Raw genomic sequence first — 12821 nt, 5'->3', positions numbered from 1 at the left:
CAGTTATGAGTATGCAAAACACAGCGTTGATTCTTATACTATTATTTATTAATTATTGTATTATTTTCCATACAAATAACTGTAAACCTACTTTTGCTCCATCCTGCACCTTCAGTGATGCCTTCATTTGACACAAGGGTCATTTTTCTGTCAGCATTCAATCCATGGCAAACCACAAAAACATTGATCTCAATAATTGCCACGTAAGTTTGAGGAAATTTAATTTTACTTAGAAATATAAAAGGATATTTCCAATCTTCAGACTGTAAGGTAAGTGAAAGGAGACAAATATATCAACAGTCCATTGCCCTCACCCCTTTGTGTTCTCAAACTATCCCTTTTTCCAATGATGTGGCAGAAAGGAGAAATATACCACTTATTTTCCGAAGAGGTAACAGACACAGCAAGAGAGCAGCCCATGAAGCAGAGACTCTGTGAGCACCTTGTCCAGTTCATCAGTGCACACAGATCTGGCCTCTAATGAAGCCATTTGCATGCAGATGCAGGCCTGGGCATGTGGACACCAGTATCAACTCTGGGAATTGTTGTTTCATCTAATCAAAAGAAATTTGCAAATGAAAGCCACATCCCTGTTCATTAACCCCACAGCTCTCTCAATATTGCTTCTCTATTATTCCTAACAAAATTGCAAACCTTCAGATGATTAGGTACCCACTTCAGAGCTTTGTTTTCCTTTTACCCCATCCTCCACCCAGACCTGCATCTGAATAAAAAACTGAATGTAGGTCTGTAAGACTGAATAATTTGTAAATATACTTAGAGAAGAGCAACCCGGAGCACCTTTTTCATATTGATTGGCCTATGTAAACACATTCTTCCTCTTCTCCACTAAGAAGAATCTTCTCTGATTAAAATATTATCATCACTGAAAATATGAAAAGTTGTTCAGGATTGAAATTCCAAAACAATAAGTTTAATTGCCAACTTTATTTTCATACGCGAACAATATAAATGTCACAGATGGGTCTGATGGCAATTATTAATCGCATGTTATATTGAAATGCAAAAGTATTTACAACAAGTCCTAAAAGCAAAATTCACAGTTATCAGTTGATACAGGTCCGTCACACACTGAATAAGAATTACCAGACCCGTCAATTGTGTGGATGTTAACTGGGCAGAACTTGTGCCAGTGATTCAGCTGCATTGCCTTTTCATAGGGACAAACAGAACGCATAAAATTGTCACCCATTCTTATTATCAAAGGTGATCCCGAGCCTAGACCTTCCAATACATGTAATAAATGCATAGCAATAAATTTACTGGAATTGTTTATTTTGCTAGTAATAGCAAATTGAGTTAGAAGAGCAAGAATAACTTAGCTTTGTTAATGTAATTCAGCAGTGACCTGCCGGGAAGCCTGGAGCTGAGAGGCCAGGCGAATCCTCAGGCCCACTCAGTGTCTGGCCTTTTTGCTGAAGCTGCCAACAATGGTCTTAATTAGTGCCAATTATGACTTTCTTTAAAAAAATGTGGACACCTGCATAATGTGAACTAGATGGAGAATCCTACCACATTTTCTATCACCTATCAAACAACTGTCAGACATTGACAATTTTTATTTTTCTGGGAAAGATTCAGATTGCCCGCCTAGAGGAATATTTCTTTTTATCTCATTTATATTTATGCTCTAAACCATCTATAACAGCCCTATTATTTCCTTTTTCAGAGCTCTATATTTATTTTCAGAAAAAAGAACAGCATATAGGATCTTCCATCATACAAGCAAACAACCTAAAGCATGATTTTGTGTTTTCAGTTTACCAACTGACTTTACAAATTGTATCACTTAATTATTAGTGCTGAAGGATGGCCATAACTATGAGGCCAGCAAGTGCTGCTATAAAGGGGCAGACTTTACATTAAAATGTCAGCTACAGGGGCCTGCATTCTTCAGAGAAAAGCTATGCTTTCAGCCCAGTGGTTTGCGATGGTGTTCCATGGATATGCAGAGACCACTGCAGAGGTTCAAAACAAGAAGGGAGGTCACCACCTCTACTGCATTTGCTCACTTGCCATCCAGAGCAGCCCTTCTTTTCCGTAACTAGAAACATACAAAAGATACATTTTTAAGAAAGTTACTGCAGCTAAAATAATTGGAAATCATTGGCATATGCAGAAGAAGAAAAGGAAGGAGGAGAAACAAGAAGAGATCATCTATTATGAAAGAAATCATCACTTATGAAAGTAAAAGGAGATGGAAAATGGCACTAGCACATTTTCTAGCGGCAGATAGGCTCTCATAGAACCGTTTTATTGCTCCATTTGATAGGAGAGTAATAAAACAACTGTTGGGTTTCATTTTCAATTGTTGCTTAGTCTGTAAGAATGTTCAGCAAATAGATTTGCAAAAACTTTGGAACAGCCCATCTGTTCATTTTAAAGGGTGAAGAAAAGGAAGGTAATTAGGACAAGGAAGAGGGGAGATGACATATTTGGAGAATTTCTTGCTACATATTTGTAAATTATAACTTTAAATAAAAGTCCTTGAATTCTGGAACACTTTTTAGTATAGATAAGGTTCTAGAGGAAATGGTTCAAGAGGTGAAAAATACATATTGTATAATATTTACAAATTATTTCACCTTTCTATAATCTTTTGTAATTATCACTTCTTATGGATTTTCAGAATTCATAAATGCATAAAAGACCTATTCAGTAATGCACTAATTTATTTAAAAATTATAAATGATGACTAGGTCCTATGCACTATGCATTTAGGGGCTCAAAACAGAGTCAATACAAAGGAAAAAACCAGAGAGCAGGCAGGTACAATGTAGAGAGATAAATGATTTGATAACAGTGCACACAGAGCCCTATGGGAGTTTTCAGCGTAGAAGTCCTTGAACTCTTTTTGATAAAATTATTGTAGGGACCAAACCTCAATAAGTAGAGAAAGAAAAGAAGTTAATCCAGTTTAGGTGCATGACTGAAAAACAGCCCATATTTGTGGGATAAAGGAAAATATTGAATATGATATTAATAATTTAGTCTTGAAATTAATGTTCCTCAAATTATTGTTAAATGTTTAATATAGCCAAATGATAGCTCTTCTTAAAAGAAAGAATTGAAATGCTTAATATAGTCAAAGGTCAAAAGTCATGTTTTATTTTATATTTTTTGAAGGGCAGCATTTATTTGGTCTTACATTGGCTTCAGGTACCTTCTGAAAAATGATTTGCTAAGTAATTCCAAATAAAAACTGTGAAAAGAGATGAGGAGATTACCTTATAACTGTACAATAAACTAACATTTCTGTTATTCTAAGTTTAAAGGGATAAAAACTGAAGTTGCAAAATAGGAGCTCTTGGGTATGGAAGGAGGACAAACCTCTCAGTATAGTAGTCTGTCTTTATTTTCCATTATCAAGCCCACAGAGAAATAGTCTAGGAGGTACTCCATTAAAAATGAGTTCTATGCTCCATAAATTTTGGAAATTATTTTGTTCCAAAGCCCATTTTTGGAAATTCGCAGTGCATATAAAAAAAAGTCACATGAAGTTTTTCTTACAGATTTCCTTTAAAGACTCCTTAACTTTGTAGAATTCAGTATTTCCCAAAACCGTTTTATTTCAAAACAATTTATTTGTGTAAATTTCACACTAGTAATGGCCCATTGAACTGAAGCTTTTTTGGAAAACCCTTTGTTAATTCTTGATTATCCTCAATTATTTGCCTGAAATAAAAATAATAAAAAAGCATAATGTAGTTCATCCATGGACGCCACTGTGCACATGGACTATAGGTAGGTAGTGAAAGACATTTTTCAAATATTCACAGCTTCTTCATGCTCAACCAAAATTTTAAATAACAGTTTCTAATCCAACATGAAGTCTGTAGTCACTAAGGGCACACACAAACCTCTACTCTGACCATCCCCTATTGATGTTCTACTTTGATAACTTTTTTTTGGCAGCAAATTTTTTCAGAACACTACAATACTGAACAATGCTAAATACTATCACATTAAAACACTCTCTTCCTTTTTTTAGTTTTCCAGTGATGATGTGGATTACTACTTCCTCCGACTTCCTGCTCATTGACCACTTTTGTCCAGCTTCTGTGCTGTTTTATCCTCCTGCATTTCTGAATTTTAATTATTCTCCAAGCCTCACGTGGGCCTGTATGCTTTCCACTCTCTTTTCACTTTATAACTGATCATCTCTAACAGTTTAACATACTATGTGATGATCCTTAAATGCATGTTTTTAGCTTCTTTTTCACAAAAGCTCCATCCTCATAATTTGGGTACCTAGTATAGTTCTAAATCTAATAATTCAATATTAAAATCACCATTGATCTCATCACTGAAAGCACTGATTTTCATTTCAATCAATTTTAGGCTTCTTATTTTGAGATTATTTTTCCTGTATAAAGTATTTCTTTATAACTAAAGTTAACGAAAATAATCTCAAAATTATGTCTAACCAAATATCAAATTCCAATCATGTTTCTTTCACCCATTTTTTCTGTCCATTCCAATCATCCTCTCAAGGGTACTCAGTTTTAAATGCCTCTTCCCTCCCTGCATCTCTTCTCTGCACTCTCATAAAAATGTTCTTCCTAAGGTATAGAAATATTTATGTCAATATCTTGTCACAAATTATTTTATGAGTTTTTTGAAAAATATATGTACTACAAAATATAGATACTCCATGTTTAAAGTTTGTAAATCAATCCAGTAAAGAATAAGTGAGAATAATCACCCAAATTAATCCTCATCCACTGATAACTAGTTAATATTTTTGTGTATTTTTGATATCACCAGTGTCTGCTTTTAGCCTAATTTGCTATGTAGTATTACATTTTTTGTGTCATAGATATTCTTTTAAACATGAGGTTAAATGAGTATTTCATGTTCCAACAGTTTAAAGTCATTTAACTGTATCTCTATTGTTGGACATTTAAGCAAAATTTAGTTTCTCAATATTATTGATAGTATTGTAGAACACTCATTTTTAAATCATCTCTGATTTTTCCCTCTCATGATAAATTCCTAGAAATAGGAACTTTGGGTCAAAGGACATGAAGACATTCATAAATACTGAACCAATTTTTACTAGCATCAGAATGGTAGGGTTTCATCTAATCTCATAATTGCTAAGTGCCCATTGTGTACATTCTGAAACCCAAGCTTGGATTTCAAGTCTCTATCTAACCTTATTTCACACCACTATAAATATTCCACTGGGACCACTAGAGTTTCCTGACACTCTCTTAAATATAACACACTTTTTCTTATTTCATACCTCTATATATGTTATTCTTTATTTCAAAATGGTTTTCATCTTCTTTCCTTATCTGTCTATACAAATCACGCCCATTTTCCTCAACTCTTGCTTATCTGGCCTACCTATATGTAATTGGTTTTCCTTCCTAAGTCGCTTTCCTCTTTCCCTGAACCTCTGAGTCATTACCAAATATTTTATTTTGATTTGAATTATTTGTTTGTATAAATTTTACCTGAGTTTTAATTTGAAATCCACCTCCCCCCCAAAAAACCCTTTAAGTTACTTTGAATGTTCCAACATTTAACAAGATACTAAAAGGCAATAAGACAGTAATGTATATATTAGTGAAATATGTAGCTAATGTTACATTCATTTCATTGGTTAGTTTTTCCTTGACATTTAAAATTCTGATAAGATATTAGAAAATGTCACCAAGTAAACTTTATTTTCAGAATGTTTTCTTTTCTCAATTATCCCTTTCTTTGCCTTTGTATGTCATGAAATGTTGAAGCATCTAAATTTCAATCAGCTTTCTCCTTACATCAACACTAAAGTTGTCTTAGAGTGTATACTCTAAACTTATCCACCCAAAGCATGTACTCAGGAACTGAGACTATTATTAGAGAGGGAATAAAAATAATTATGTATTCTTGGAAATCATTAAGATGATTTGTTGCATTGCAATGCCTGATAAGGTATCAGAATATTTTCTTTTCGAGATTTATAGTTTCATGACCAGAGTTAACCTTGGCAGTAACTTAGCAACTAATTATAACAAACATTTTGAGACAATATAAAATTAGAAAAATGATAGAATTTGATTCTTGAGTACATTCAGGAAACCATTAGGCTATAAATATAAGATTTGTTTCTACAGTCCCTTACTTTGAATGTTATATACATTATTGGCTCCTTCAGTTTGAATAACGTTAATCCAGACTTGGAATGGTAAAGACTAAAATTATGTTGTTAATTTCTTTATTACAATAAGACATTTATAGATGAAATTTCATTTAGTTGAACAAGACCCTTAGTAACCATTAAGAGAAAATTAAGTTATTCTGGGTTTTCTGATCTAGTGCATTTTTAAGAAGCATTAAGCTCATACAATAAAAGCAGTCATAAGATTATTCCTGTCTTGAAATGACAATTCTGGCTACATTTTTTCAACATAATTTTTGAGGTAGACTTTGACCATATTCCATCTCCCATTACACAAGTTTGATTATCTTAAAATATCTAAGTATGCAAATGATTAAAAAAATTCTTTAAGATATCAAACACATCCCAACTTTTATCAGATGAGAGCATTTGCTTTTTTCCCTACTGATTTGTAAAATAGGCTATGAATTTACACATGGAAAAGCACTTGGTTCCACCTTTAAATGATTACTCATCACAATGAAGAAACTTGGAAGTACTGCTTCAATTTCTAATTATCGTTCCTCATTAATAACTCAAAAGGAATAAGGACAATCTAATTTAACCCCACAGAGACAGAGAGAGACTCCAACAGGAAAATTACCTGGTGTTAAAGAACTGGAGATTTCATTTTGCTTCTGACTTCTCCAATAGCTGTTGTAATCTTGTGAAGATGTACATCCCTCACCAACCTAAAATAGGGCCATAATGTAGAACTAGGAAACTCCTGGAGTAGACCATAATGCCCTTGGCCTAAAACTGCTTAATGGGGTTCCAGTTTTTCATATAGACATGTCAGTCAAGATTTTACGTATTTATTTTTAATAGTTCATCTACCAGAACAATTGAAGAATGAGAACAAAATGCTCAGGAGAGCTAAATCTCTGATTTATGTTTTTGGAAGAGGACTGACTTTCTATGTCCCAAAGATTCTGCAATGTTTTTCCATGCATTATCTTTTTAATCTTGAAAGTTTCATAAATATTACTGTGAATTTGATTACTTTCCCCAGTTTTTATAAGTGAAGACAGTAAAGATGAAAAAAGTTTAGTAATGTCACAAAGAGAAATGAAATAGGATCTAAAACAACAATTTGACTATGAATTTTAGGAAAATAAAGAGAATTTACATTTAAAAAAGATTATAGAAAACCAAATGAAAAAAAAAAGAAAAAAGGAGAAAGCTTGCTTTATTTTTGATCCTGGACTGGAATTCTTTAACATCTCACTGATTATCTGTGATTCCAGGTCAAAGACTGAATCCAGCCAGCACCTGTGCATGACGCTGAGTCAAACGTGGATGCTTCTTGCTGCCTTGAAAAGACCCTCTGCCTAGAACAGAAAGTACTTTCAGAGAAAGAATGGCATTGACTTGACCTATTCCCCAGCTGCCTGGGGAGTAGTTTACACACAGGTCTAAGACTGTTTGCCTATCCAAAGGAAGCTTTGGATGAATTGCCCATTCATCATCCCACCGTCTATAATTCACGGTTGCTCTCTGTGAGGGAGCTCTATTACTCCTCAGTAATATGAAAAAGGCTAAAGTTACACAAACAAGACAACTTTGTCCTCTACCCTATTGTGCAAGAAAGCTTACAATGTCTGTCTGTTTCTTTCTAAGTTGCTGTGAATTCCTGCTAATGAAAAGATAAATAAGTGCATATGCTAATGAGGTGTCAAATGCAAATTGAATATAGATAAAAAGGGGAAGGTCTTCTAGTCATAAAAAATATTTGGAAGTGATTTCTTTTCCCTCATCTTTCCCTCAGAATTCACTTGCTCATGAGTTGTTTAGAGAATAAATCATTGATATTGAAGCTATTTTATATCTATGTGTATGTGAAAAGAAAAGGAAACAATTCTGTGTATGCTAAATTATAAATATAAAAGTTGTAAATATCTCCACTTACTGTTTCATATGCTTGACTAGAACTTCCAGATTTTAAATAATAAATTACTAAAAAAATCACATTTTTTTTAACTTAGAATATCTTCTATAAAATAGGTTTGATATTTTCTACTAATGTAGGAAAAGTTTAAAACAATATTACTTTTCTAGTCATGAGTTTTTTGATAAATGCAATTCACTAATTCATAGTGAAAAATTCTTTTTCACAAGTTTTTTTTTTTTAATTTGACCAAAGATGTAGAATAATGAAACTTCTCTAGAAGATTATATAATTAGCAGTGTGGTTTTTAATTCTTTAATCCTCTCCCATGAGATTCCTAGTAACTTCCCACTTAAAAATATATTGATCATCTCCACATGAATCAATCAAACAGAGCAAACACATTAATATGACATAGGGCTATGTCACGACTAGATTCTAGGTATTTTAAGTCTCCTACAGTGTCTATTTATTTATGAACAAATAAATAGACAATAATGAATAGATGAAAATTGGTATTTATTTCTCACCTGAAGAGTTCCAAGAATAATATTGAAAAGAAAACACATGATAATGCTTAGCAATCTGTACCAAGCCTCCTACAATCCATTCAGGATAATATAGAAAGTCAAGACAAAGAAAATCATTTGTCAGTAACCAGCCTCCTTCCTACAATGCCAAAACCATGCTTTCCTGCCAGATAACCATCTGAATAAATGGCAGAATAAAGTAGAGGAAATGAGCTGTGTAGAGATGATGCCTACCAACCTACACAACAGTATGATAAACAGTGTATAATGCCTTCTTACTTACTCCTACCTCATCTCTGCTACCAGACATTAGAGAACTGTGTGAAACCACAGCCCCAGTAAAATTCTGCATAGCATAACATGTCTACTTTCTGGCTCCAGATTGGAGTTACAGTTGCCATAGTGATATATCTTGCTTTCGACTCTGTTGATACACAAGGGCTGTGCATTACACTATAGCAAAAAAACAGCAGCTTGTCACCAATGTGATTTACACAGGGAAACTAGGGAAGGAGTTTACACCGAGAGTTCCTGTTTTGTGAACCCTACTGCATGGTCTTTCTGGTAGGGTTGGTTTCTGTCCACCGCTTGCTCAGAGCTGGTTGAGCCATCCATTTTCTGTAAGAGCAAATCTAAGATTGTTTTTGTCTGGGCAAGAGTGCACTGTAGGCAGCCACTATTTAAGTCTGGCCCCACCTCTTTAAACTTTTGTCACACCCACTCTCATCTTCCAATTTGTAAGAACTAAACCAACTTAGTCACAAACTTCCAAAACCAGCTCCTGGATTTCCCAATTTCAAATGCCTTAAAAATAAGTTATTGGCAATTCATCCACGTAAATAAATGATACAAATAATTACACAAAAATTAAAGTCTTTTAGAGTTGAAAATTAGAAATTTATTTATACTTGCCTAAAATATTTTCAGGATACTGAAAATATAAATGCTGTTTTTAAAGAAAGACAACTTAATGGATGTTATTTTATTTTCCTTTAATTCCTATCTAATTCTCAATTTATATCTCCTGTCTCCTTCCTTGGTACACCGCACTCCCCTTGTTCTTACCTCACCTGAAACATATCTTCATCCATTAGAACATTACCTCATCATTCCTTCTACCTTAAAGGCTCACCTCTTCTCTTTTCTCTTCCTCCAAAACTTCTTTTAAAAAGCGTTTTGCCTATTGATTTTAGAGAGAAAGAGTAAAGGAGAGAGAGAGAAACACTGATTTGTTGTTTTACTTATTTATGCATTCATTGGTTGAGCACTGTATGTGCACTGACTGGGGATCAAACTCACAACCCTGGCCTACCCAGACAATGCTCCAACTAACTGAGCTATCTGGCCAGAACGCTCCCTCTGGCCTTTGACTGACAATCTCTCCTCTTACTTCTGGTCTCACACTTAAATGACACTTCCTCAAGGACTTCTTCCTTGATCTACTTCACCCTCACAATTCATCCTCATCCTTGACAAGATTAAAATTACTGTACACTTTCTCTAGTAGCTACCAGCACTTTTTGCAGTTATATTTTTATTATTTGTGTAATTACCTTTTTAATGTTTGTCTTCATCACCACACTGCAAACTGTATAAAAATTACCACTGTGTACACACAATAGGTTGCCTATAAATCATTAAGTGAAAGAGAAAATAAATGAATGGACATATGAATTAATAAGTAAATGTCTTGAACAAAATAGACAATTTAGTTAATTGCTTTAGTTAATATCTAAAATAATCTATTTGCTTTGCTTTAATTGTGGATTACCTATAGCAAAAGCACTTTTAATAATATTTAATAATTTTTCTAACATCGGACAGTGAGTTTTTAAAGATGAGTGGCTCATCACAATACTCACTGACTGCTCACTACAGAGAGCCCTTGTATTTGGGAGCTCTGAGAAGACATAACTAAAGCAAGTTCCCTGCCCTGCAGGCACTTGCAATTTATTCCAATGCCTCCGTGAGAGACACCACCTTCTCCAAAAGAAGAGCTTGAAAGCAATAAGCAGGAAATATAGTAATACATTCTTTGTGTTGTGCACATTTAAATAAAACTTCCCTAGTACTTTGCCTGTAATACCCTGGAGCATTTTATCATATGTCCGACATGGTTTGAATCTCTGTGGTTAAAAAGAAGTAATCCATGACCTCACAAAGCATGTATTCCAGTCAGGAACACAGACTAGAAAAAAGATGATTTCTACACAACAGAGTCAGGGCTCTACCCAAACTGGGAACAAAGCTCTGTGGGAACACTTACAATGATGAGAGATCATTTGCATAAAGAGATAATGTCTTTATCCTATAGCCACAAAGAGCTGGGCCTTCTTGAAAGACAGGTAAGTTTTGTCAAGTGGACCAACTGAAAAGCATTATACACCTTTTCCCGTTGTTGATTTCAATCTGTATCTGCTGTAATAAACTGTTTACTGTGAGCTTTAAAAAGGAAAAAACTGCATGGAAAAAGGCAGGCAGTCTAGTCTTTAGAGGATATATTTTAGAATAAATGTGGTAGTTATGATTGAATTTTATTTTAATGTATAAAAATTGTTATAGCAGAAAATACCAAAGGATAAATTGGAGATGATCATTTCCAAATTTTCTTCTGCATTTTTATAACTGATAATTGTCCTATGTATCACAATGCTAAATGTTTTCACCACAGAAGAGCATTAATATAGTGATCATTGTAATAAACAGGCTGATACCAAGGCAATTACCAATAACATTTTGACATTGTTGAACTTAGTATCGCCTGGTTTTAGCTGCTTTAGAGCTCCACTGCTGGAGTGGGCCACACAGAACGCCAGAAGAGAATATGACCTCTGATTACATATCTTGAAAAAATGTTGTAGCATAGAAAGCTAAACAATTAAGATTTCCAGTATATTATGGGCTCTTTAGAATATGGAAAAATCATCTATGTTTAGGACTCAGAAAGTATGAATTAATGTCCTATTAGATTGGGGGATGACAGTCTTTATTAAATGCCACCATCAAGGGAAACTTCTATTGGGGACAAAACTTAGAAGAATATTTTCCTGGTCAGAAACTGAAGAAATTGTTTGGAGTTTTCATGGAGTTACCATAAAATAGCACTATTCTATGTTCATATATGTGGAGCTATATCTCTGAATATTAGCATCTTTCTTAAAATAACTGGAGAATGTCTGGGTTGATTTGTTTCTTGAAATTTTTATTTAATATAGGAGCTTATATATTTTTTCTTATAACATTTAAGTAGAGTTGTTAATTTCATCTTAAAGCTACATTTATTGGGTACATGATTTAAGAAGCATTTTAAGATGAATTTGGGACCATTTATAATTAAAAATAAATAAAATTTAGAGAGCAGAAATTCTAACCTTCGTGAATACTATTTATGAACATGTGACACCACAACCAGATTGGGAAAGATAGGATTTGGACAATGGAATGTCCTCCTTAATTTGATTTAGAAGGGATCAAAAAACAAGTGGTAATATTGCTACATCATTATGCAAATTTAAGACATAAGAGTAATTTTAGTTATTTCACAAGTGTCCAGAAATATTTCCAAGTACTAAATTTTGCAGTACTCATATTTTAATAGGTTTCCAGAAATGATTTGCTAACTTCATAATGTCTGTATTTCCAAAATAATAGTAACTTAACTATAGTTCTCTGAGAACTGTTTAGATATTCTGGATATTTGCTTGTGAAGTTAGACAATTCAGAATAAAAACCTCACATAGTTACCATAAACATTCTGTAATATTAATTCATTAGATCCCTTATCTTTCTGTATCAACCCCCAAAATAGTTGTGATTTAATGTCTTTACTTAGAGAAGATAGTCAGTGTGTTTAGAGATTTTCTTTTTGTTTCCCAGAGAGTGGACTGAGTTTCTGAGAGTTAGCTATATTTATATTTAAAACATTTATCTCACTTGCTAACTTTCTGAGGTGAGTTATTGGAAAGTAAATGCATAAAAGAAAATAGACATTGGGGATGTGTACAAAAAAAAAATACTGCTATTGTCTTCCCCACAGTTGTTACTCTTACCTGCAGCTTGGACTGTGCATGCTATTGAACCAACTTCCCATATGGACATAAAGAGAATAGTTTATAATACATAAATAGGTGAAGTATAGATTTCAATGAGTGCAATCCATTCTTATTTCAGTGAACTCCACGTAGCATTACAGTGTTCATTGTCTCCCCTCCCCAACCCCCCGCAAAAGCAA

Source organism: Pteronotus mesoamericanus, unplaced genomic scaffold (assembly GCF_021234165.1).
Source record: "Pteronotus mesoamericanus isolate MK-2021 breed Mesoamerican mustached bat unplaced genomic scaffold, CSHL_Meso_final contig_46, whole genome shotgun sequence".
NCBI classification, from domain to species: domain Eukaryota; kingdom Metazoa; phylum Chordata; class Mammalia; order Chiroptera; family Mormoopidae; genus Pteronotus; species Pteronotus mesoamericanus.
Note: the sequence above shows the minus strand (reverse complement) of the source record.